This window comes from Pleurodeles waltl, chromosome 1_2, assembly GCF_031143425.1.
Source record: "Pleurodeles waltl isolate 20211129_DDA chromosome 1_2, aPleWal1.hap1.20221129, whole genome shotgun sequence".
In the NCBI taxonomy this organism is placed as follows: Eukaryota; Metazoa; Chordata; class Amphibia; order Caudata; family Salamandridae; genus Pleurodeles; species Pleurodeles waltl.
The window spans coordinates 116450688-116476282 of NC_090437.1; the positions used below are offsets into that span (position 1 = coordinate 116450688).

At 47.5% G+C, this 25595-nt stretch overlaps 1 protein-coding gene across 1 annotated transcript in view; it reads right to left on the bottom strand.

The window, feature by feature from the left end:
* The window catches only part of FRAS1 (Fraser extracellular matrix complex subunit 1), a 1443020-nt gene that overhangs the window by 14893 nt on the left and 1402532 nt on the right, over window positions 1-25595 (bottom strand). The window lies entirely within an intron of this gene.

The following is a 25595-nucleotide window of genomic DNA, read 5'->3' on the forward strand; positions in this document are numbered from 1 at the left end:
ACTTAACTTTAGGTATGATAATCAAGGACATAGGTTTTGAGCCTAGTGCCCATTTGGTGCATAATTGCTACTTAATTCGATGTCTAAGGCGGGAAGTAGTGTAGGCCATGTTTATGTAAATGGAAGAATATGATATCATAGAATTCTAGATCATCCTAGACCTGTGGCTAATAGTGGGTTATAAAGGCGTCCCTGCAAGAATCACTATTATTATGTCTACGTCAGGGTTGATGTAAGGAAATGCCTCCTTAGCATGGTTACCCCCTGATTTTTTGCCTTTTGCTGATGCCAGTTATGATTGAAAGTGTGCTGGGACCCTGCTAAACAGGCCCCAGCACCAGTGTTCTTTCCCTAAACTGTACCTTTGTTCCCATAATTGGCACAGCCCTGGCACCCAGCTAAGTCCCTTGTAAATGGTACCCCTGGTACCAAGGGCCCTGATGCCAGGGAAGGTCTCTAAGGGCTGCAGCATGTCTTATGCCATCCTGGTGACCCCTCACTCAGCACATGCACACTGCTTCACAGCTTGGGTGTGCTGGTGGGGAGAAAATGACTAAGTCGACATGGCACTCCCCTCAGAGTGCCATGACAGCCTCCCACTGCTTGTGGCATAGGTAAGTCACCCCTCTAGCAGGCCTTACAGCCCTAAGGCAGGGTGCACTATACCACAGGTGAGGGCATATGTGCATGAGCACTATGCCCCTACAGTGTCTAAGCAAAACCTTAGACATTGTAAGTGCAGGGTAGCCATAAGAGTATAAGGTCTGGGAGATTGTCAAACACAAACTCCACAGTTCCATAATGGCTACACTGAAATCTGGGAAGTTTGGTATCAAACTTCTCAGCACAATAAAGGCACACTGATGCCAGTGTGGAAAATGCACCCAGAGGCATCTTAGAGATGCCCCCTGAATACCAACATGACTTCCAGTATGGGGCTGACCAGTTTCTGCCAGCCTGCCACAACCAAACGAGTTGCTGGCCACATGGGGAGAGTGCCTTGGTCACTGTGGCCGGGAACAAAGCCTGCACTGTGTGGAGGTGCTTCACATCTCCCCCTGCAGGAACTGTAACACCTGGTGGTGAGCCTCAAAGGCTCACCCCCCCCCTTTGTTACAGCACTCCAGGGCATCCCATGTAGTAGAGATGCCCACCCCTCTGGCCACTGCCCCCACTTTTGGCGGCAAGGCCAGAGGAGATAATTAGGAAAACAAGGAGGAGTCACCCACCAGTCAGGATAGCCCCTAAGGTGCCCTGAGCTGAGGGGACCTCTGCCTTTAGAAATCCCCCATCTTAGTTTTGGAGGATTCCCCCAATAGAATTAGGGATGTGCCCCCCCTCCCCACAGGGAGGAGGCACAAAGAGGGTGTAGGACAGTACCACTGGCTACTGCCCTCCCAGACCTAAACACCCCCCTAAATTTAGTATTTAGGGGCACCCCAGAACCCAGGAAATCAGATTCCTGCAACCTGAAGAAACAAGGACTGCTGACCTACAAGCCCTGCAGAGAAGACGGAAGACGACAACTGCTTTGGCTCCAGCCCAACCGGCCTGTCTCCTGACTCGAAAACCTGCAACCAGCGACGCATCCGACAGAGACCAGCGACCTCTGAAGCCTCAGAGGACTGCCCTAAACCTAAGGACCAAGAAACTCCTGTGAGCAGTGGCTCTGCTCAACTTCAACAACTCTGCAACTTTCTTACAACTTTAAAGAACTTCACGTTTCCTGCCGGAAGCGCAAGACTTTACACTCTGCACCCGATGCACCCGGCTTGAGATCCAGAGAACCAACACCACAGGGAGGACTCCCCGGTGACTGTGACCCCGTGAGTAGCCCGAGACGACCCTTCTGGATCCCCACAGCGACACCTGCAGAGAGAATCCAGAGGCTCCCCTGACCACGACTGCCTGTAACAAGGGACTCGACACCTGGACCAAGCATAGCACCCGCAGCCACCAGGACCTGAAGGAACCGAACCTCAGTGCAGGAGTGTGCCCCCCCCAAGCAACCCTCTGCCTAGCCCAGGTGGTGGCTGGCCCGAGAAGCCCCCCTGTGCCCTGCCTCCACCTGCATCTGACATCAGGCCCCTTTTTATGGCTCCCTTGACCAAGAGACCCGTAACTTCCCCGCGAAGCAAGATTAAATCATCCTCCATCACCTGTTCTTTCAATGGAGGGATAGATGGAGGGAAAGACTGGAAGGGGAGGAAATAGCCCTTCTCTATGATCTGCAAGACCCATTTTTCTGATGGTATGGACCACCAGTGAGGGAGATGAAATCAAATTCTCCCTCCAACTGGATGAGCATGGTCTTACAGAACCATACTAGAAGGGCTTGGGTGTTGCGGAACAGGGGGGCTGGGTGGTGGCTGACCTCTGGCTAGACCCTCTGGGTCTGAAGGTACCACAACCTCATCCTCGCACTGGATGCTGTGAAGCTGGAGGATGGTGGCTGACCTGTGGTTGGTGTGGTATCCCGCCCCTCCCGAACCCTCGAAGGGGGTGCTAGGCAGACTGCTGGCAAGCGGGCGCCGAGAGGCCCAAGGATCTGGCCGTAGCTCGAGAGTCCTTGAACAGCTTAAGCGCAGAGTCTGCCTTCTCTCCAAAGGGCATGTCCATCAGATTTGCCTCAATATCCCCCGGAAAGCCAGTGGTATGCAGCCAGATGTGGCAACGAAGGGCCACTGTCGAGGAAATTGCCCTGCCCAAACCACACCGAATGATAAACTTGGCTGCATCTCTCCCATCCTTGATAGCTTGGGTAACCTGGGACCTGGGGCAGCACCTGTGCCACCGTATCCCATAAAATATGGGAAAAACGGACCAATAGGCATGAGGTGTTTACGGACCTCAATGCCAGGCTGAAGGGTGAAAACTTCATCTTCCCAAGTTGGTCCAGCCTCTCGGATTCCCTATTTGGGGAAGCGGAACGGAAGGCACCATGAGATGTGGAGGCTTGGACCACCAACCTCTCCGGGGTGGAGTGTTGGGTGAAGAAACTAGGATTGGTAGGAGCTGGTTGATGGCGGCGGCCAATTGCCCTATTCACAAGATCCCCTGTGCTGGGTTTGGACAACATCCCCAGGAGGACATCAGTAAGGGCTTCATTAAAGGGTAACCGGCTCTGATGTAGCAGCCCCCCGTTGAAGCAAAGTAGGCAATTACAGGTCCAAGACCTCAGCTGCTCTACGCACCACCATGGTGTATGATGCTCCCTTCTCCATAGCCACTGAAGGAGGTGAGAGCATACTAGCATCTGGAGATGTATCCAGTCTGCTGGCTTACCCGAGTTCCTCAAACCAGTCCTGCTGCTCTAATCCATATTCCAAAGGGTCCTCAGATCCCTCCCATTCCTCACCTGTGCCTGGCTGATCAGAATAAGCCTCAGGCACCTGACCTGGGCCGAGTCAGCGCCGTCAAAGTCAGAATCAGAGTCATGCGAAGTCGTTCTGGATCATCTGGAATAGGATAGGGCTCCCACCACCAGTGGGTGCCGGTGAGGGTTAATGTCGGGCCCAGTGCCGGAGGAGGGCGACTGTGTGGAACTGGTGCCGGTCTGTATCTGATATTGGATCCTGGGGTCCCCAACGGCATCAAACCCGATGGGGTGCCAGCTGTGCCCCCGGGGTCCGAGGAATCACCCGGGGGGCAGCCCGCTCAAAAACTAGGTGCATGGCTTCGTAGAAGTCTTTAATTTGAGCGGGGGTCGCTCTGGCTCCCGGATAAGCGAGGGAGACGCAAAGTCGTCCCGAACAGCTCAGCGGAACGGTGCTCGGAACGTTGACGTTCCAGTGATGCCTTGCCCACCGACAGGCGTGGCGAAGTCGAAGTCCGCTTGGACTTCTTCTTGTGCTTCTTCCCTGAGTGCCCAGACGACCTCTAGTGGGAAGAAGAGGACTTTGGGCTCCTGGAGCAGTCCAGCGACCTCCTTCTTGAACGGAACCCTGACCTCTGAGGAGTCACGCTGACCGAAGTAGACTGCCGGGCCGCCATGAGCTTTAGAGACCGCTCTCTCAAAGCATTTGGGGCCATGGCCCGGCAGTCGGAGCACGACTTTGAGTCGTGGTCCCTGTCGAGGCACTAGAGACATACCGCGACATGGCGCGAGGACAGGCACCACATGGCTTGAACCCAGTCTTCCTGGATGACACGTCTGTACAGACAAAAAAAATTCTTCAACAAAAGGATCGAAAAAAGGCTTGCCAAAAAGGGCAAAGGGTAGCTCAATCCCGGACCTGCGCTTAACGGGCGTGGAAGGAAAAGAACTGACGTATGCATGCCGGGGTGGTGCCTTTATAGGCAGACGTGACGTCACAGGCGGCTCTGACGACACTGACGAAGCCACGTGGAGCTGGACAATGCACACGGATCCGAATGACGCCACCTGACAGCGCGTGCAGGGTATTGCTCAGCAAAAAGATTCCAGATTCAAAGCTGATGCCAGGGAATTCAAAGGTAAGGAATCTGCAGCTAGAAGTCTCTATCAGATGTTGGCCATGCACCCCATCTCTTAGCATCCTCCTCAAAGTTCAATATCACCTTCCCCAGGTTTCTATGGAAAAAAGCTCTCCCTGTGCCATTATAAGGAAACCATATAGTACTGTTAAACTGCAAGCTATACAAATGTAAATTAACAATAAAATAGTAACAAAGAGAAATAAAACCAGTTACTTAGCAGTAATAATGGTTTTGCAGCTTGAAGCTCTTTCAGATTCACACTTTGTGCATAATTCCAACATCTAGTGATTGGATTTGGAAGGGCTGCATTACAAAACTTTTACCTACTCTTGGTGGATGGTGACATGGGTAGAGTTTGGATATGAAATCCACTATAAACCCACAATATCACATTACGTGACCACCATTTTAGATTGTGTTTCATACTTCCCTTCTTCTCTGGAGAGGGAGGGAAGGGTCGCATGTGAAACTAGAAGAACTTAAAGATGGGAATAGGTAACTTTTCTTCTGCAGTGTTAAATCACTTTTAGATTCACATTCTTTTCATAGATTACATATTCCTAGCTGATTACCTCCTCTGTGGAGGGTGGTTTGAAGAGGAAGTGAACAAGTGCTTAGGTACTGATTTCCCTACAACCACCTCCTTGTGTGCCTCAACTACACAATAGTGCCCTGAGATTATGTGTTCTGAATTCCAACGAGCTGTGTTGTAAAAGTCCTATAGTAAACACTGGCTGTAAATGCTAGTGTGGCCCGTTTTCATAGTGTAGTGAGCTTTACACTTAACTTCCAATATTTTGTTAGCCAATATATAGCAGTGTTCAATAGTTTGGACCATTTAACTCACAATGGTTTTTTCCTTCATTGCTCTGCCCAGTACCCTCTGCTGAATGTCTCATGAAAAGTTATGTTTTTCCTGGTGCTTTCAGTTTCATGCATGTAATATATTACCGTCCTTCTTAATCTAAATTGCATAGTGCTTTCCCTGTTAGTAGGATTATGAACGAATGCTGGATGGATTATGACCTTGTTGATATGGAATGGCGACTTGGTTTGGCATTTAGGATATGTCCTTATGGTAACCCTCTCCTTGCACTAAAATCATGTAAGGTTCCTGTACAGTGAGTGCCAGCAACTTCCTTACTCTCATCAGTGATGTGACTGCAAATAGGAAAGCTGTCTTTAACCAGTGTGTGTGTAGGCGTCAGCCTCCAATCGCCAATGCTGGGAAGGGTTTAAAAGGAACCTCACTTGCTTGTACTGGAGGTTTCCTTCTTTAAAAACTGAGGGTGGGAGTGAAGAGGAATCTCTTCCGCTTTAGCCATCACCCTTCGCCTCGCCCATTGGTGAAATCAGTGCCCCACAAGGAATGCTCAGCACACTGTGTCACTAATACCCACCAGAGTGGCAAGGAAGAAGCAGGTGTGTGCTCTCTTGCACTCCTGTGGAGACTTTAGGCAGAAAAAAAACACCTCCTGAAGTTTGAAGGAGCCATCGTTGGAAAGGGGAGGGCAATTTTTCTCTCAAACAACTTCCTGCTCATGGATCGCAGGTGCACTGTGATCCACAAGCAGGAACACCACTAGGCACCAGTGATTTTAGCACTTTAGGGGGTCGTCCCTCCAAGTAAAATGTATTTATTTTTAAAGACTTTTTTTTATTCCTTTGAGGGTGCAATTTAGCCCCATGGAGGGTACAACTTTACCTCCAAGGGAAACATGTAATGCACAATATTGTGTGGGGGATCAGCCCTTCTGAGACTTGAGTACTCTCATGGGAAAACAAAGAATTTCCATGACCAAGAAATTAAAATGAGCATGTGTAGTTTAACTGGTGCTCATGTAAAGCATGCCAATTCTTTCAGGTTGTGTTCATACTATATAAATCTGCCAAAAACAAAGTATGGGGGCTGGCTCTTCTGACTTTTGGGCTAACTGTTCTCAGGGCATAAATATTTTATGAGCAACTACGGTTCCCCCTGGGGGAAAACAAAATGGCAGACATGTGTGAGTGTGTGTGTGATAGGGGGGAGGGGTGATGGAATACTGCCATTCCGAAATATGGGCCGACCCCTCGGGGCATAATTGTTTCTTTTATAAGGAAAATGTGTGTTGTCTGCTTCTGAGGAATGCCACTGGCCTGTTTTTGATCTGTTCCTGTCACAGGCACTAGGCTTAGACACAGAAGTGGGCATGGCTTTTATCAGGACAAGTGGGGTAAGGCTGAGTGGTAGAAATTTTGAGGATTCACGTTGATTCTGGAAATTTCCATCACAGAAAGTTAAGAAAAATGTGTAATTGTAGCCAAAGTTTGAGATTTGAGGGGCATAGCGAGTAAGAAAACTTCATGAGATCCATGCAAGGCAAACCCTGGAATCCTCTGGGTGCACACTTTTGAAAACGTCTGCGGTTGATAGGTTTCCATGGGTGGCGGCTGAGGCTGGCCCCAAATTGCCAATCTCTCGATGTAGGTGTTTTGTGCTGTGGTCTCTCAGCTCATCCACACAAGTAGGTATCGCTAGGAGGAGATATGTGGGAACACTGGGTGGTATGAAATCTCTGGATCTCCACATATTCGAGAACTTTTCCTCACAGAAATATGCAGAAAATGTTTGTCGTTAGTCAGAGTTTGAGGTTTGCAAGGGAAGACATTGTGAGGTTTGCAAGGGAAAACATTGTGACAAGGCATATCACCCTTGAACCCCCCGGATATCTGTTTTTCAGAATTGTGTGGGTTTGGTAGGTTTCCCTTGGTGGTGGCTGACACAAGCACCAAAATCCACAGATACCCACATTGTGAAAACAGTGAAAAAATGTGCTGTGTCCATGTTGTTTCCTGTCACAGGTTCTAGGCGCACTGAACAAGTGAGGTACCAATTTTTGGGGGCGACTTAGGAAAATGCTTGGTATTAGGAAATTTGTGCCTCCCAGTAAATTCCAGAAATCTCCCTCCCAAAAATGAGAGATGAGAAAATGTATGTTTTTAGTCAAAGTTTGAGGTTTGCAGGGCATTATGGATACGAAACATGGTGAGATCTACGCAAGGCACACCTCCATGAACTTCCCCAGGTATCTAGTTTTGTTACAGATTTGGTAGGTTTGCATGGGTGTCGGCTGAGCTGGGGCCCAATATCTACAGCTAGTCAATTTTCGAAAAAGGGTAAATACTTTAGTCTTTCAATGTTGCATTTATGACCATCTCATGTCACAATTTCAGGCCTATCCACAGAAGTGAAGTATACTTTTTATCGTGAGACATGGGGGAGTTCTGGGTGAAATGAAATTTGTGGCTTTCTGCTGATTCCAGCACAGAAATGTGAGGCAAACGTGTGGTTTTGGCCAGGGCACTGGAGATTAGTAAACCTTCTAGATGAACACAAGACACACTCTGTATTTGCAGGGTGTGTCTAGTTTTCAGAAATATGCTGGTCTGGTAGGTTTCCTAGGGTGCCAGCTCAGCTAGGGTCCAAAATTCACAGTTACTCAGATTGCGAAAACAGGGTTGCTTTCTGTAGAAATATTTAATGTGTTCATTTTAAATGTTCTGCCCTTTCCTGTCACAGGCGGTGGACCCACCCACGCAACTGAGGTATCATTTTAATCGGAACACTTTGGAAAACACTGGGTTGTAGTTAATGTATGGCTCCCCGCAGATTTCAGAAATTTCTCTTGAAAGAAATGTGAGGAAAATGCTTTTTTTAGCCAAAGCTTGAGGATTGAAAGGCCTCCAGGATAAAACCTGGGGAGAGCCACTCGCCATGCCACCCTGGACTCACCCCAGGTGTCTAGTTTTCAGAAATGTCTAGGTTTGCTAGGTTTCCCTAGGTGCTGGTTCAGCTTGGCACCATAATCCAAAGCTACCCATACTGTAAAACAATTGTCATTATTTAGGCCACTGAGACTAATGTTTCTCTATGACCCGCCTATTTTCTTTCACTCTTTCTCAGAAAGCTCACCCTGGCATTCATTTTTCCTGTTTCGCTCACAATGAGCTTAAGGGTCATCCATTCTCCTAGGCCCCTTTCCAAAGCTGAAACCTGAATTTGGTGTCAGCAAACGTTTTGGTTCAGTACAGGGAGTGCAGAATTATTAGGCAAATTAGTATTTTGACCACATCATCCTCTTTATGCATGTTGTCTTACTCCAAGCTGTATAGGCTCGAAAGCCTACTACCAATTAAGCATATTAGGTGATGTGCATCTCTGTAATGAGAAGGGGTGTGGTCTAATGACATCACCACCCTATATCAGGTGTGCATAATTATTAGGCAACTTCCTTTCCTTTGGCAAAATGGGTCAAAAGAAGGACTTGACAGGCTCAGAAAAGTCAAAAATAGTGAGATATCTTGCAGAGGGATGCAGCATTCTTAAAATTGCAAAGCTTCTGAAGCGTGATCATCGAACAATCAAGCGTTTCATTCAAAATAGTCAACAGGGTCGCAAGAAGCGTGTGGAAAAACCAAGGCGCAAAATAACTGCCCATGAACTGAGAAAAGTCAAGCGTGCAGCTGCCACGATGCCACTTGCCACCAGTTTGGCCATATTTCAGAGCTGCAACATCACTGGAGTGCCCAAAAGCACAAGGTGTGCAATACTCAGAGACATGGCCAAGGTAAGAAAGGCTGAAAGACGACCACCACTGAACAAGACACACAAGCTGAAACGTCAAGACTGGGCCAAGAAATATCTCAAGACTGATTTTCTAAGGTTTTATGGACTGATGAAATGCGAGTGAGTCTTGATGGGCCAGATGGATGGGCCCGTGGCTGGATTGGTAAAGGGCAGAGAGCTCCAGTCCGACTCAGACGCCAGCAAGGTGGAGGTGGAGTACTGGTTTGGGCTGGTATCATCAAAGATGAGCTTGTGGGGCCTTTTCGGGTTGAGGATGGAGTCAAGCTCAACTCCCAGTCCTACTGCCAGTTCCTGGTAGACACCTTTTTCAAGCAGTGGTACAGGAAGAAGTCTGCATCCTTCAAGAAAAACATGATTTTCATGCAGGACAATGCTCCATCACACGCGTCCAAGTACTCCACAGCGTGGCTGGCAAGAAAGGGTATAAAAGAAGGAAATCTAATGACATGGCCTCCTTGTTCACCTGATCTGAACCCCATTGAGAACCTGTGGTCCATCATCAAATGTGAGATTTACAAGGAGGGAAAACAGTACACCTCTCTGAACAGTGTCTGGGAGGCTGTGGTTGCTGCTGCACGCAATGTTGATGGTGAACAGATCAAAACACTGACAGAATCCATGGATGGCAGGCTTTTGAGTGTCCTTGCAAAGAAAGGTGGCTATATTGGTCACTGATTTGTTTTTGTTTTGTTTCTGAATGTCAGACATGTATATTTGTGAATGTTGAGATGTTATATTGGTTTCACTGGTAATAATAAATAATTGAAATGGGTATATATTTGTTTTTTGTTAAGTTGCCTAATAATTATGCACAGTAATAGTCACCTGCACACACAGATATCCCCCTAATATAGCTAAAACTAAAAACAAACTAAAAACTACTTCCAAAAATATTCAGCTTTGATATTAATGAGTTTTTTGGGTTCATTGAGAACATGGTTGTTGTTCAATAATAAAATTAATCCTCAAAAATACAACTTGCCTAATAATTCTGCACTCCCTGTATTTGCCAGGACAACAGATTTACACCTGTCCTAACTCAGAGGCACTTGTTGATTGATATTATGCAGATATTAACCTAGTCTTCAATGCAGTCACCATCAAGAAGATTAATACTGCAAAGCACACCAGTTCTTCAAACCAACGGTTCTCAGAGCTGTTCTTAAATGCTCTCTATGTGTAGGCGAGCAATAACTATAAGCCAGCGCTAAAAGTAGAATGCCTAAGATTAAATCATGCTTATAAAGCTATGATAAAGGCAGATGTTTTTTTTTCTCCAGGAAAACCTTTAATGATTCTAGCCTAACTAAAGCCATCTTCTCCATTGTTTATAAACTCAGAAACACTAAAGCTATTTCAGACCTAAAGGCTTCAGATGAGTAGTGTAATGTACTGGATGATTTGTTTTTTATCAATACAATTTCCACCATCACGCAAGCTCTCCAGGATTGCCTGAATTGTGACTGAGGGCGATGACCTTTCCACTCAGATTGCTATCCCTACAAATCTACTGACTGTATGGTCTGCTTTTAATCAAAATGGTTCTTCGACCATCCTCCAGAGTGGTAAAATTGCTAGTACATCCCTTGACCGTTAAACTACAAAAAAGTGTTACTACTTCAGCATTCATCATTAGTGGCAATTCTTATTCGATTGCTGTTATTGACAAAGTTACCCAGTCATTATAAACATGTCCCAACTGGAAAAAAACAAACCAACCCTCAATTAATGCGGACTTCTTGGCCAACTTGACGATACCTCAGCTTCCATTCTTGGCTAAGCTACTAGCGCAGACTCTAATAGTTTGTAACAAGTAACTCAGTACTGAACCTTTCTAAAACTAGGTTTTTGTACCAACTGAGGCACTGAACTGGCTGCTGTAACTGCCCTGTGTGAATGGTGCAACTGTGCAGACCTAGATCTATCTGCTGCCCTGATACTGTTAGACCTATCTGCAGCATTTAATGTAGTCGATCACCACATCCACTTCATTAGACTCTAGGCTGGATTCAGGAACAGGGCACTCACCTGGTTCTCTAGTTTTCTTTCTGGCAGATTGTTTCAGGTTTCGCTTTCATCATTCAGTTTATCAGTCAGAACCCTAATTTGTGGCATCCCCCACGGATTTATTTTTATCTCCCTTATTATTCAATCTGTAGATTATTCCAATTAGCCAACCTGATGCGGTTTTGCCCAGCGCCTACCAGACAGCGCAAGCTGGCTGGTTGCAAAAGATCCACTGTGGACCTACCAAAAACCTACAGTGTCTTTCAGTCCATCCATTGACTGGCTTTATTATTTATCCCTCTCTTCGACTCTGGCCTGCTTATCTCTCTGATTGGCTGGCTTCTATCCATCCATTGCTCACATTTACAGAAATATTTTTTCTTTTTCATTCAGCACGCCAGACAATAAATGTGTTTTCTAACTCTGCCCCTTATGTACTGCTTTACCCCTCATGGTCCCTTCTCAAGGTGCCATGTTGCTCCCCAACCCTAAGCTTGTCTATAAAAGGACATCAATAGGTATATTTGTGCTTGTGTATGCCTGAAGAGCAGATCCTAAGGCTTGTTTTTGTTTCATCTCCTGCATTCCACATATTGCATGAAAGCACAAGCTTAAGCACACAAAGGTGCTGGAGAAAGGTCATCTGCAGCACTCACTGAAATGCCGTCTTAGGCAGAAGGTGTAATTAGCATAATACATCTTTTGGAGGCCCATAAAACTACTCTGTTTGGTGTTGAAAATGGCCCTTTCTGCAGGGTCATCCCTAAACTTTCTACCTTCTTCCACCTATTTTTCTGACCCTGTTATTGTTGGATTTAGGACTCTGGGCATTTAACTACTGCTAAACAGTGCCAATGTGCATGTGCTCTCTCCTCTAAATATGGTAACATTGGATTAATCACAATTGGCACATTTAATTAAATTAAAATTCCCTAGTTAAATGCAGTACATGCACCCAAAGCATGTAAATGAAATGCTACTAGTGGGCCTACAGCCCTGATTGTGCCACCTATTACTGTAGCACTTTAAACATGACTCAGGTCTGCCACTGCAAGGCATGTGTGTGCATCTGTAAACTGCATTTCAACCTGGCAAGTGCACCCACTTGCCAGGCCCAAACCTTCCTTTTTATTACATGTAAGTTACCCCTAAGGTAGGTTCTAGTTAGCCCCAAGTGCAGGGTGCATTGTATTTAAGAGGTTGGACATGTACTTTTACGTTTAACATGTCCAGGTAGTAAAAAACGGCTAAATTCGTTTTTTACTATTGCAAGGCCTATCTCTCTTATAGGCGAACACTTGGGTTACCTTAAAGTATCTGTTAAATCTAATTCCCAAATGGGAAAAGATAGATTTTGGCATCTCTGGACTCACAATTGAAAATGACAAGTTATGGTGAAGTCCGATTTTAAATTTTAAGTCTGCAAATGCCACTTTTAGAAAGTTGGCATTTTCTTACGTGAACAATTCAGTACCTCTGAATACACGTCTGGGTTAGGTGACAGCTGGGCTATAAGCAACTCCTCTAGACAGCTACAGACAATGGGAGATTAGGTGTGACTGGATGGGCCTTAATGGGCCATTAACATGATTCATGGGGGCAGAGCTTAAGCTTAGCAATGCCTCACTTACACATGACAACACTTGTCCTCTCTACCTAATAGGGCTTAACAATCTTTTTATTGTACCACCAGCCAGCTTGGGCAGGGGAACTGCACAAAGGCCTGCCTCTGGAAGATTCTCCTAACTTCCAGAACCAGGTCCCCAAAGTTTAAATACTGGACCCCAAACCCCCACCAAATCCAGAGTCTACTGGAACCAGGGACTACTGTGCTGCCAGAAGGGACAACCACTCTGCAACTGCATTGCTGTGTTGGCCTACTTCTGCTGTTGTCCGCGGGTCTGTCACTTTCTGCCTGCTCTGCTGTGTTGGCTTGCTGCTGCTGTAGGAGGGACTGTTACTTTGATGTCTGCTCTGCTGTGTGGGCCTGCTGCTTCTGTCCTGCAGTGGGAAGGACTGGACTTGCTCTCTACATCTGTGCAACCAAGAATCTCCAAGGGGTTGTTGGCTTGGCCCCTGCTGTACTGCAGTCTCAGGGACGTCAGAGTCTGTCAGAAACTCACCTGCTCTCTGACATCTGTGAGTGTACCCTGCCAAGTGGTGTCATCCCAGTCCTGGACCCTTGGAAATGGGCCTAAGGGGCTCTGCCTTCTGTGGTTTTCATCAGAACCGTTGTGGAGCAATGCAAGCCAGGATTTAAGGTACTGTGTTCAGTTGGCCCAAGTGGGTCCCTGTAGCCAGCCTGGACTTCTCTGTGGGCGGCCTGAACTTGTGACTTTGAGATCCAGCGTGACTAGGTAACCCCAGATTACGCTTTGCAGTTCTATGTGCTATATTCACCTAAGTCTTTAAAACTGCATCTCTCAGGATCTACTTATTGGATATTTGTCGTTTTGGTCTGGTTTTAATCAGATAAACATTCTTTAGTTTTCTAAACTGGTTTTGAGTCTTTTTGTGTTGTCTTGAAGTGTTGCATAAATACCTTACGATTTGCCTCTTACGTTAAACCTTACTGCTCTGTGCCAAGCTACCAAGGGTGAGCACAGGTTAATTTATGGAGTGTAGCTGACCTCCCCTGACTAGGATTGATGTCCCTACTTTGACAGGGTACATGCCTCTGCCAGCTAGAGACCCCAATTTCTAACTCTGGTGATCAGCGGTGAGGATAGGACTTCGTTTGTGCAATACCACAGTAACTATCTGTTGCACTACAAACACTGCACTTAGACCATTATTTGTTGTGTTTTGTGATTCTTCTGTTATCTAATTGGTCATTTTATTACACCACCTCATTTTCTTGCACTTGGAACTCTCGTTGTCTACTGTTGTATTTTGTGCCTAATCAAAATAGAATCTACAACTTTGACCTAGACTACCTGTTCTTGTACAGTGTGAATGAGTTGAAGGAATTCTGCAGGGAGAGGTAACAAGTGGTAGGCGAGGCCCTGTTGGACTGTGAATGGGCACTATGGGAAGCAACTAAAATAGTACCAGAAGGGATGATGGTTCTGAGGGAGATCCTGAGGAGGACCCTAAGAATGGTTAGGACTCCAAGAGGGAGGGTTCCCCATTCACACCCCCAGAGGGCAGTGACCCTGAGGAAAAGTTTGAGGTGGAGAAAGAAAATGACTAGCCAGTAGAGAGGGAGGACCTCATAGATAGGGAGTCCCTTGCAGGGGGCTAGTGCCAAGAGCAGTTTCACCTCCCATACCCTGTCACCTGAGGAGCTCAGAGATAGTCTGAGAGGGATCTGAGGTTGCAGCTGGCTGTGGAGGAGAGAAAGCGAGAGTGCACAGGCACGCCATTTGCTGGTCACTGGTCACTACGAGTTCCCCAGCTACATGAGGGCTTTTCTGAATCCTGGGATGCTGGGTACCAAGCATCTCGGAATACTAAACCCTCACTAACTGCAGTGATGGATTTATTAAGAAATGCACACAGAGGGCAACTTAGATGTGCCCCCCCCTGAAAACCACCAGCTACTTGTGTGTTGACTGACTGGTCATGACGAGCTCAATCACCACAGTCACGTTTCTGGACCCCTCTGTGAGAGCCAGTGCTCTCAAGGTCAAGAGACAAAAGCCTGCACTGAGCAGAGATGTTACCTCCTCTCCCAGGCAGGATGGACATTCTAGGGCGGGGATCTTCAAAGGGCTTGCCGCCTTTGAAATGCGTACCAGGCCTCTCCAAATAGCAGAGGAGGCCGATGCCCAGTTCCTGATCCCACTTCCGGTGGAGGCACAGGCGAGAAAATTAGTTAAATTAGGAGGAGGGCCCACTTTATGCCAGTCCCACTCCTAAGGTGGATCAGCTGAAGTAGACACTACTTTTTAAAATCCTCCATCTTGTTTGGAAGTAATTAGGCCACTAGGGTTAGAGCTATGCCTACTTCCCAAAGGAAGTGGTCATAAGAAGTGCGTAGTCAGCCTAATTGTGAGTAGCCCATTGGCTACCACCTGGCACCTCTGTAACACCCCTAACATCAGTATTTAGATGGCACCCTTCAACCCTAGAACTCAGATTCCTAAAGACCTAAGAAGAGCCGGACACTGCAGTATCACACCAGCAGAGAAGACTGCAGACACCAACTGACTTTGCCCCAGCCCTACCAGGCTAGTGTGCAGCCCTTGATGATCCTGCGCCAAACGACGACCTGTCCTGCAGCCCAGTGACCTCCCAAAGCCTTGGGAGGACCGTCTGCCTTCTATAATGACCAAGATCCCCTGCGAACAGAGGACCTGTTTGAGAAGAAAACAACTTTCAAGAAAACCTTGTGTTGAGGAACCGTGAAACCACCTCCAGACCGACCTCTGCACTCGACACCCAGGGACCGAGTCCAAGTGGCCCACTGGTCCTGTGAAGGTTCCCCAACAATTTTGTCCATTGTGGGCTGACCCCTGCTGGACTCTGCCTCAAAGCCTGCAGCCTCAATCCAAAGACTACCCCTGACGGCAACCTGCCCTGTAAGCGGTATCTGATGCCAAAAGACACCCCTGCACCTGGAGCCCGTGGGCATTGGGGAGCTGGTTGTCGATGTCTATGTCCCCTAGCATCAGAACTCAACTGGACAGCTGTGGGTTTTCTTCATTCAGTCTCCGGGCACAAACCTGCAGCCTTTTCCCAAAACTGATCTTCCCCATTGACTTATAATGGGCGCATGATGCTGTGTTGGCACTCTGCACCCAGCCCCCCTGTGCCGCTGAGGAAGTAAGTTTGGTGATGCCTTGTCGCCCCCTTTGCACTTACCTCAATTCCAGGAGATACACCCTCAACCCCACTTTACTCACCTGTGAGAAGAGCGTCTTTGGTTACCCTCTGTCTCAATTGGTTAACATTGGGCACCCGATGCTGTGTTGGCACTCTCCACCTGGCCGTCCCTGTGCTTCTGAGGGTGTAATTTTGATGCTGCCTAGTGACCCCCTAGTGCTTACCTCAAACCAAGCAGACCAACTTCTTACACCGCTTTGTTCACCTGTGAGCAGTGCATCTTCGTTCATTCCCAGACTCCATTAGTTACCACTGAGCACCAGACTCCAAATCTGACCTCTGCACCCAGCCTCCCCTGTGCTGCTTGGGTGCACTCTTTTGGTACTGATTTGAAACTTGCCTGGTGTTGACCTAAAACCAGAAGACTGGATTTGTACGTCGGGTACTTACCTGCAAAACTGCATTCCTGTTTTCCTCCCATAGGTTAACATTGAAAACTCTGTAATTTGCACTAAACATCGATTTTTTAAACTGAAAAGTATTTTTAATGTAAAAACTACTTACCTTATAAACAAAGTTCTTTGGTTCCAAGCTTATATTATAGCAAATATTTTTCTAATTTGGTCTCAGATTTATTCTTTCGGCATGAATCTCATTTATTGCCTCTGTGAGTACAACAAATGCTTAATACGATTCATCGATAAGCCTAACTGCTCGTCCACACTACCACTAACAGAGCACTAAATTTATTTATTTCTGCCTCTGCAAACCTTTGGGGATCCACTGGACTCTACGGAGAGGTCACTTCATTTTAGTGCACCATATAGAGAGCCAGCTTCCTGCACTGTCATATGGTGTGGATTATGTGCATAAATCTAACTATAAAAATGAACAAGACAGTGGCAATGAAAGGGAACCTTTTTTAAAAAGCGTAACAATGAGACAGTACTTGAATAATACATTGAACTGAATGATTAAACCAGTCTTTGGTAACCAATACCTCCCTTCTAGCCCCTAGCTAAGCTTTTATGAGCACTAGAGTGTGCCTTTCTGAGTTTTGCTAAATGTCTTTAGCCAACATATGTTAGCTGAACAGACTTTTTGCTGTTTAATTAGCTTCTGTGCTTACAGAAGGTCACCCTCTGCCTCAGTTATGTTCCTGAGCTGTTAAAACCTCTTGGGTCTGAGGAGCAGATGGCCTTCGATGGCGATGTTTGCAGCTCAACTGGCACAAAGCAATCCCCCAGGAAGCAAACTCAAGATTCTTCTATGCCTAATACACATCTATTCTTGGCTGAAATAAATGTTTGATTATTCTGAAAATACCAGACCTTGTGATGAATTACGTAAAATGCAAGAATTTGCATATGAATTCCTTTACTAAATTCCATCACAAATTATAAATCACATGAATACATATATAGGAATAGATGTGCTATCAAACTATAATAAAGCAAACATGTCGTACAAGTGCAATCAATACTAAATGCAGCATCCATTATTAATGAAAAATGTGCACTCATAAGTATGAGCATACAAATATATAAAATGCAATGGGGATACATAGCAGAAACACGAAGATCAAATCCCAATGTTGATGAGGGGTACCTATCCAGGAGGGCATTAGAGTTGACGATATGCCACTGGGTAGCTGCTGCTCTCAAACTCCCCTTCTTGCGGTCTTTATCTGGGTGAAGACCCATAGAGGTTTGTAACACAGCCAACTTCCTGGCAGTAGATACTATCAATAAGGCAGGCTTCACATACAACTGAATATCCTTGTGGGCTTGAGAAAATACCCTGTATTTCTGCTCTCCTCTGGGTGGACTTATGTGGCTCTTAAAGATTTTGTGGTTGCTGCCTTGCTAAAACTTCTCATCCCTGGTAAAAGAGCCTAGGGAGTTTATTTTTTGTTGGTGGGGGTGGGGGGGGGTGGGGGGGGGAAGAGGGGGAATTGGTTCTTTCTGTAGACAGAACTTAAAGTACAAGTTACTTACCTTCGGTAACAAAATATATGATAGAGACATATTCTAGTTGCAGATTCCTTATCTTGGAATTTCCCCCAGGCGTCAGACTGGATCTGGAGATTTTTCTTCAAGCAATACCCTTGCGTGTCTGTAGGTGGGGTAGGTTGACTACGCTGGCGTGTACCGTTTTGGTGTAGGGACGCCTAGCTGCCAAGGTAACATCACAGACTTTGAGCGGAAGATCAAAAGTCGTCAACTGGCGCCGCTTATTTTCCACGCATGAAGGCAGAGATAGGACATGTTCGGGTGCAGAACCCGACAGAAGATCCACCATAAGAGGCAGTCCTAGTGGAGGATCGATGACCATACTCAATAGCTCTGGATACCATAATCTCTGTGCCCAGTCTGGAGCCACCAAGATGACTTGGACCCGGTCATTCCTGATCTTCTTGAGAACTCTGGGCAGAAGTGGTATAGGCGGAAAGGTGTAAAGGAGGCTGGAGTTCCATTTAAAAAAAAAAAAAGCGTCTCCGAGTGAGTGCCGCCTTGGAAACTCCAACGCACAAAACAGCTGTCGTTGCATGTTCTGTTTGTTGCAGTACCACATGGAGGTAGTATTGTCCTTGAACACCTGCACTACCTTCTCTTTGAGAGAGTGAAGAAATGCTTTCAACGCAAGTCTGATCGCAGTCGCGGTCTGGGCAAGCCTCTGGATTCTCTCTGCATGCGTCACTGTGGGGGTCCGGGGGGTCGTCTCAGGCTACTCATGGGGTCGCAGTTGCCTGGGAGTCCTCCCTGTGGTGTTGGCTCTTTGGATCTCGAGCCGGGGGCGTTGGGTGCAGAGGGTGAAGTCTCATGCTTCGGGAAGAGTGAGGTCTTTGAAAGTTGCAGAAAAGTTGCAATATTGTTGCTGTTTGTTGAGCAGAGCTGCTGCTCACGGGAGTTCCTTGGTCCTTAGGTTCAGGGCAGTCCTCTGAGGCTTCAGAGGCCGCTGGTCCCTGTTGGATGCATCGCTGTTGCAGATTTTCAAGTCAGGAGACAGGCCGGTAGGGCTGGGGCAATAGCAGTTGTCGCCTCCGTCGTTTCTGCAGGGTTTTCAGATCAGCAGTCCTTCTTAGTTCAGGTTGCAGGAATCTGATTTCCTGGTTCTGGGGTGCCCCTAAATAATACATTTAGGGGTGTGTTTTGGTCTGGGGGGCAGTAGCCAATGGCTACTGTCCTGGAGGGTGGCTACACCCTCTTTGTGCCTCCTCCCTGAGGGAAGGGGAACACATGCCTAATCCTATTGGGGGAATCCTCCAAAACTAAGATGGAGGATTTCTAAAGGCAGGGGTCACCTCAGCTCAGGGCACCTTAGGGGCTATCCTGACTGGTGGGTGACGACTCCTTGTTTTTCTCATTATCTCCTCCAGCCTTGCCACCAAAAGTGGGGCGCTGTAACAAAAGGGGTGAGCCTCACCGCCAGGTGTTACAGTTCCTGCAGGGGGAGGTGAGAAGCACCTCCACCCAGTACAGGCTTTGTTCTTGGCCACAGAGTGACAAAGGCACTCTCCCCATGTGGCCAGCAACTCGTCTGGTTGTGGCAGGCTGGCAGAAACTGGTCAGCCCCATACTAAAAGTCAGATTGGTATTCAGGGGCATCTCTAAGATGCCCTCTGGGTGCATTTTATAATAAATTCCACACTGGCATCAGTGTGCATTTATTGTGCAGAGAGAGAAGTTTGATACCAAACTTCCCAGGTTTCAGTGTAGCCATATTGGAACTGTGGAGTTCGTGTTTGACAAACTCCCAGACCATCTTTCCTATGGCTACCCTGCACTTACAATGTCTAAGGTTTTGCTTACAGGGAGTGCAGAATTATTAGGCAAGTTGTATTTTTGAGGATTAATTTTATTATTGAACAACAACCATGTTCTCAATGAACCCAAAAAACTCATTAATATCAAAGCTGAATATTTTTGGAAGTAGTTTTTAGTTTGTTTTTAGTTTTAGCTATGTTAGGGGGATATCTGTGTGTGCAGGTGACTATTACTGTGCATAATTATTAGGCAACTTAACAAAAAAAAAAATATACCCATTTCAATTATTTATTATTACCAGTGAAACCAATATAACATCTCAACATTCACAAATATACATTTCTGACATTCAAAAACAAAACAAAAACAAATCAGTGACCAATATAGCCACCTTTCTTTGCAAGGACACTCAAAAGCCTGCCATCCATGGATTCTGTCAGTGTTTTGATCTGTTCACCATCAACATTGCGTGCAGCAGCAACCACAGCCTCCCAGACACTGTTCAGAGAGGTGTACTGTTTTCCCTCCTTGTAAATCTCACATTTGATGATGGACCACAGGTTCTCAATGGGGTTCAGATCAGGTGAACAAGGAGGACATGTCATTAGATTTCCTTCTTTTATACCCTTTCTTGCCAGCCACGCTGTGGAGTACTTGGACACGTGTGATGGAGCATTGTCCTGCATGAAAATCATGTTTTTCTTGAAGGATGCAGACTTCTTCCTGTACCACTGCTTGAAGAAAGTGTCTTCCAGGAACTGGCAGTAGGACTGGGAGTTGAGCTTGACTCCATCCTCAACCCGAAAAGGCCCCCCAAGCTCATCTTTGATGATACCAGCCCAAACCAGTACTCCACCTCCACCTTGCTGGCGTCTGAGTCGGACTGGAGCTCTCTGCCCTTTACCAATCCAGCCACGGGCCCATCCATCTGGCCCATCAAGACTCACTCTCATTTCATCAGTCCATAAAACCTTAGAAAAATCAGTCTTGAGATATTTCTTGGCCCAGTCTTGACGTTTCAGCTTGTGTGTCTTGTTCAGTGGTGGTCTTCTTTCAGCCTTTCTTACCTTGGCCATGTCTCTGAGTATTGCACACCTTGTGCTTTTGGGCACTCCAGTGATGTTGCAGCTCTGAAATATGGCCAAACTGGTGGCAAGTGGCATCGTGGCAGCTGCACGCTTGACTTTTCTCAGTTCATGGGCAGTTTTTTTGCGCCTTGGTTTTTCCACACGCTTCTTGCGACCCTGTTGACTATTTTGAATGAAACACTTGATTGTTCGATGATCACGCTTCAGAAGCTTTGCAATTTTAAGAGTGCTGCATCCCTCTGCAAGATATCTCACTATTTTTGACTTTTCTGAGCCTGTCAAGTCCTTCTTTTGACCCATTTTGCCAAAGGAAAGGAAGTTGCCTAATAATTATGCACACCTGATATAGGGTGTTGATGTCATTAGACCACACCCCTTCTCATTACAGAGATGCACATCACCTAATATGCTTAAATGGTAGTAGGCTTTCAAGCCTATACAGCTTGGAGTAAGACAACATGCATAAAGAGGATGATGTGGTCAAAAGACTCATTTGCCTAATAATTCTGCACTCCCTGTAGACACTGTAGTGGCATAATGCTCATGCACATATGCCCACACCTGTGGTATAGTGCACTCTGCCTTAGGGCTGTGAGGCCTGCTAGAGGGGTGACGTATCTATGCCACAAGCAGTGTGAGGTTGGCATGGCACTCTGATTGGAGTGCCATGTCGACTTAGTCATTTTCTCCCCACCAGCACACACGCTGTGAGGCTGTGTGCATGTGCTGAGTATGGGGTCCCCAGAAAGCATAAGACATGCTGCAGCTCTTAGAGACCTTCCCTGGCATCAGGGCCCTTGGTATCAGGGGTACCATTTACAAGGGACTTATCTGTGTGCCAGGGCTGTGCCAATTGTGGAAACAAAGGTACAGTTTAGGGAACGAACACTGGTGCTGGGGCCTGATTAGCATGGTCCCAGCACACTTTCAATCATAACTTGGGATCAGCAAAAGGTAAAGAGTCAGGGCGTAACCATGCCAAGGAGGCATTTCCTTTCACCACCCCAACCCAAGAGCGACGCATCTGTTGCTATAGATAGATCTGGCTCGGGAAGGGAGAGGGATCTGCCATGGACCCAATGCGGATTCGAAAGCCACCACTGCAGGTCTTTCTTAGTCCCCTCTGAGATCAGGACCATGTCGGAGAGATTCCCCTGATGCTGCGCCCACTGGAACTTCAAGTCCTACTGCAGAGCCCACACATGCCGTCTGGCATGTGTCACTAGCAGGACGCAGGAGGCCATGAGGCCCAGCAGCCTCAGAGTCAGTCTCACTGAAGCCCAGGACAGAGGCTGAAAGATCGGAATCATAGCCTTAATATCTTGGACTCGCTTTTCGGGAGGATAAGCCAGAAAATGCACTGTGTCCAGAACAGCTCCAATGAAAGGGAGCGCCTGAGAGGGAGTCAGGTGTGAACCCCGGCGTGTGCAGGAGGCTCGTCATAGTCTGAAGGTGGGAGACGACTTTCTGGAGCGAGTCCGCCTTCAACAGCCAGTTGTTGAAGTAGGGGAAGACTGAGACCCCTAACCTGCGCAGATGAGCTGCCACCACCGCCATCACTTTCGTGAACACCCGAGGGGCACTGGTAAGGCCAGAGGGGAGCACGGTAAACTGATAGGGCTTGTGACCTACCACGAATCGTAGGTAATGTCTGTGGAAAGGCAGGATAGGGATGTGGATATAAGCATCCTGCAAGTCCAATGCTACCATCCAGTCTCCTGGGTCTAAGGCAGGCAGACCCTGAGCCAGGGTGAGCATTTTTAATTTCTCCTTCTTGAGGAAGTAGTTGAAGTCTTGGATAGGACGTAAGCCCTTGTCCTTTTTTCAGCACCAGAAAGTAGCAGGAATAACAACCACAGCCTTCTTCTGGCACAGGGACCTTCTCTATAGCTCCTTTGGCCAAGAGAGGCACAACTTTCTGGCAGAGAAGTGCCAAATGATCCTCCGGGAGTTGGCTGAGGGAAGGAGGCATGGCCAGAGGGGGAGATTCGAAAGGGAGTGAATAGCCCTTTCGAATGATCTGCAAAACCCACCTGGCCGTAGTGATGGATTCCCAGTGGGGCAGTGTAGGAGGCTGGCCTGGTTTGTAGTGGTCCCAAGGGGTACTTACACTCTGCACCAGGTCCAGTTATCCCTGATTAGTGTAGAAGAGGTGTCTAGCAGCTTAGGCTGATAGAAAAGGGTAGCTTAGCAGAGCAGCTTAGGCTGAACTAGGAGACGTGTAAAGCTCCTACTATACCACTGGTGTCATATGCACAATATCATGAGAAAACACAATACACAGATATACTAAAAATAAAGGTACTTTATTTTTATGACAATATGCCAAAAGTATCTCAGTGAGTACCCTCAGTATGAGGATAGCAAATATACACAAGATATATGTACACAATACCAAAAATATGCAGTAATAGCAATAGAAAGCAATGCAAGCAATGTACAGTCAATAGATTGCAATGAGAGCACATAGGTATAGGGGCAACACAAACCATATACTCTAGAAGTGGAATGCGAACCACGAATGGACCCCAAACCTATGTGACCTTGTAGAGGGTCGCTGGGACTGTAAGAAAACAGTGAGGGTTAGAAAAATAGCCCACCCCAAGACCCTGAAAAGTGGGTGCAAAGTGCACCTAAGTTCCCCAGAGAGCACAGAAGTCGTGATAGGGGAATTCTGCAGGAAGACCAACACCAGCAATGCAACAACGATGGATTTCCGGACGAGAGTACCTGTGGAACAAGGGGACCAAGTCCAAAAGTCACGATCAAGTCGGGAGTGGGCAGATGCCCAGGAAATGCCAGCTGTGGGTGCAAAGAAGCTGCCACCGGATGGTAGAAGCTGTGGATTCTGCAAGAACGAAGAGGACTAGGAACTTCCCCTTTAGAGGATGGATGTCCCACGTCGTGAAGAAGCTTGCAGAGGGGTTTCCGTGCAGAAAGACTGCAAACAAGCCTTGCTAGCTGCAAGGGTCGCGGTTAGGGTTTTTGGATGCTGCTGTGGCCCAGGAGGGACTGGATGTCGCCAATTGCGTGAGGAGACAGAGGGGGCGCCCAGCAAGACAAGGAGCCCACTCAGAAGCAAGCAGCACCCGCAGAAGTGCCGGAACAGGCACTACGAAGAAGAGTGAACCGGAGCTCACCCGAAGTCACAAAGGAAGGTCCCACGACGCCGGAGGACAACTCAGGAGGTCGTGCACTGCAGGTTAGATTGTCGGGGACCCAGGCTTGGCTGTGCACAAAGGAAATCCTGGAAGAGTGCACAGGAGCCGGAGCAGCTGCAAATCACGCGGTACCCAGCAATGCAGTCTAGCGTGGGGAGGCAAGGACTTACCTCCACCAAACTTGGACTGAAGAGTCACTGGACTGTGGGGGTCACTTGGACAGAGTTGCTGGATTCGAGGGACCTCGCTCGTCGTGCTGAGAGGAGACCCAAGGGACCGGTAATGCAGCTTTTTGGTGCCTGCGGTTGCAGGGGGAAGATTCCGTCGACCCACGGGAGATTTCTTCGGAGCTTCTAGTGCAGAGAGGAGGCAGACTACCCCCACAGCATGCACCACCAGGAAAACAGTCGAGAAGGCGGCAGGATCAGCGTTACAGAGTTGCAGTAGTCGTCTTTGCTACTATGTTGCAGTTTTGCAGGCTTCCAGCGCGGTCAGCAGTCGATTCCTTGGCAGAAGGGGAAGAGAGAGATGCAGAGGAACTCGGATGAGCTCTTGCATTCGTTATCTAGTTTCCCCAGAGACAGAGACCCTAAATAGCCAGAAAAGAGGGTTTGGCTACCTAGGAGAGAGGATAGGCTAGCAACACCTGAAGGAGCCTATCACAAGGAGTCTCTGACGTCACCTGGTGGCACTGGCCACTCAGAGCAGTCCAGTGTGCCAGCAGCACCTCTGTTTCCAAGATGGCAGAGGTCTGGAGCACACTGGAGGAGCTCTGGACACCTCCCAGGGGAGGTGCAGGTCAGGGGAGTGGTCACTCCCCTTTCCTGTGTCCAGTTTCGCGCCAGAGCAGGGCTAAGGGGTCCCCTGAACCGGTGTAGACTGGCTTATGCAGAATTGGGCACATCTGTGCCCAAGAAAGCATTTCCAGAGGCTGGGGGAGGCTACTCCTCCCCTGCCTTCACACCATTTTCCAAAGGGAGAGGGTGTCACACCCTCTCTCAGAGGAAGTTCTTTGTTCTGCCATCCTGGGCCAGGCCTGGCTGGACCCCAGGAGGGCAGATGCCTGTCTGAGGGGTTGGCAGCAGCAGCAGCTGCAGTAAAACCCCAGGAAGGGCAGTTTGGCAGTACCAGGGTCTGTGCTACAGACCACTGGGATCATGGGATTGTGCCAACTATGCCAGGACGGTATAGAGGGGGCAATTCCATGATCATAGACATGTTACATGGCCATATTCGGAGTTACCATTGTGAAGCTACATATAGGTAGTGACCTATATGTAGTGCACGCGTGTAATGGTGTCCCCGCACTCACAAAGTCCGGGGAATTGGCCCTGAACAATGTGGGGGCACCTTGGCTAGTGCCAGGGTGCCCTCACACTAAGTAACTTTGCACCTAACCTTTACCAGGTAAAGGTTAGACATATAGGTGACTTATAAGTTACTTAAGTGCAGTGTAAAATGGCTGTGAAATAACGTGGACGTTATTTCACTCAGGCTGCAGTGGCAGGCCTGTGTAAGAATTGTCAGAGCTCCCTATGGGTGGCAAAAGAAATGCTGCAGCCCATAGGGATCTCCTGGAACCCCAATACCCTGGGTACCTCAGTACCATATACTAGGGAATTATAAGGGTGTTCCAGTAAGCCAATGTAAATTGGTAAAATTGGTCACTAGCCTGTTAGTGACAATTTGAATAAAATGAGAGGGCATAACCACTGAG